Source organism: Oryza sativa, chromosome 11 (genome assembly GCF_034140825.1).
Source record: "Oryza sativa Japonica Group chromosome 11, ASM3414082v1".
Taxonomy (NCBI): Eukaryota; Viridiplantae; Streptophyta; class Magnoliopsida; order Poales; family Poaceae; genus Oryza; species Oryza sativa.
Window position 1 is genome coordinate 23286981 of NC_089045.1, and position 1952 is coordinate 23288932.

The following is a 1952-nucleotide window of genomic DNA, read 5'->3' on the forward strand; positions in this document are numbered from 1 at the left end:
GGTTGCTAACTTCTCTAGTTCACCCGTGATGTGATCCGTTGCACCGGTATCAATATACCAGTTCGGATCAACATGGTAGGAGGCTGCTGCTGCCATCTTTGGATCAGGGACGAACGAGTCGTCGAACCTGTGCCTGCAATCGGTGACGACGTGTCCAATCTTGCCACAGAGTTGGCACACCGGACGGGGTTTGGAGTTGTAGCAGCCGCCGGTGTTGTTGCCATCGCGTCCGCGTCCACTGAAGCCGCCGCGTTCGCCACGGCCATTGTTGTTCCTGGGGCCACCGCGACCCCCGCCGCCTCCACCGCGACTGAAGTCGCCGCCTTTGCCGCCGCGCTTGGCGGCATTTGCAGAGGAGTATCCGTGATTAGCCGTCATCTGGCGAAGTTTTCCCCTGGACTCAAAACTCAGAAGCTGTGAGTAGACTTCAGAGATTGAAACCGGCTCACTTTTGCCTACCAAACTGGAGACAACCGGTTCATAGTTGTCGTCGAGGCCGGCAAGCACGTAGCCCATCAGTTCCTCGTCGTCCATGGGCTTGCCGGCGGCGGTCATCTCGTCCGCCAGCATCTTCATCTTGTTGATGTAGTCGGACACGCTCAAGTCACCTTTGCGCGTCATGGAGAGCGCGAGTCGTGTGTTGAGACACTGCGACCGCGACCGAGTGGAGATCATCTCTGTGATCCCCTTCCATACCTGCGCCGCCATCTCCATGGTGACGACTTGCGTCAGAATTTCCTTCGAAAAGGAGGAGAGGAGATAGCCGAGAACCTGTTGGTCCGCGGCGAGCCATGCCTCATACGCGGGGTTCACGGTTTAGGTGGGTCTGCCACCTTCCTTCTCCGGCACAACCGTGATTGTCTCCGAAGGAGCTTTGGTTGCACCGGTGAGATAGCCTTCCATGCGCGCCCCCCGGATCACGGCGAGAACTTGCGCTTTCCATAGCAAGAAATTGCTGCGGGTGAGCTTGTCAGGGGTGGATTGGCCGGATAGGGGGGTTGCTGGAGGTGGAGCTAGAGGATGCCATCGCTAGATGCAATCCAGTCGATGCGATTTTCGCTCTGATACCATGTAGAAAATACGGAAGCGTTGTCACCTCTCTCGAGGCCGCGTACGTGTGTTAATATGAGTTGGGAACAGCCCCCAACGTGGCTTACAATAGATGAGATCAATCTCAGTTGATTCGGATAGAAGAAAGAAACAAACTCTGAAACAAACTAACCGAACCAACCTTATCCTATTATCTCATGCATTATCACATGTAACAACACATGTAACAGGAACAACCTTTCTAACACCGCCTACTCCACCACCGCAGCAATCACCGAACTTATCTACTTCGCCACCTCGCCGCCACCGACGACATCAAAGAACCAGGCGGCCATATATGCTACACGACCCCCATGCTGCCCGCGACATCGGCAAATCCGGCCGGGATGCCTTCTACACCATCGTGCCGTGCCGTCTTCATCGCCACCTCGTCACTGACGACACCGAAGAAAGAGGTGACGTTGCCAACACGACAAGCTCTGTACAGCCTGCCACCTCGGCGAGGCCGACCGGGAGGCCTCGACACCACCGTGCTCATCTGCAGCCGTGACGATAGCAACAACAATTACGGCAAGGCCACAGAGGATAGCAGCAACGGCTGCGACGAGAGCATGAAGAAGGACATCCGCACGCATCTACGTCCAAGGCACACACACAAGCCGCCATATATCCAGCAACGAATGCCGCGTTAGCGACGAAGACAGCCTCGACGCCGACATCTTCACCACGCTCGACGCGGCCGCGACTACACTGGTGACCACCTCGACGACGGCCTCGCTATATATCCGCTCCTTTCAGGCCGTTCACTACAGCAGCATCAAGAATCAGCAACGATGAATTGAAGCCGGAGACTGCTACAGATCGGACGTCCGATATTTAGCAAAAGATCGGACATTGCTCAC

The 1952-nt window shown here is 55.9% G+C and overlaps 1 non-coding gene across 1 annotated transcript; it reads right to left on the bottom strand.

Annotated features, from left to right (window-relative positions):
• Positions 1–398: 398 nt before the first annotated feature.
• On the bottom strand, positions 399–537 carry LOC112937244 (small nucleolar RNA Z247). The gene has a single exon (XR_003239759.1). It is a non-coding gene; the product is annotated as a small nucleolar RNA Z247 (small nucleolar RNA).
• Positions 538–1952: the final 1415 nt, after the last annotated feature.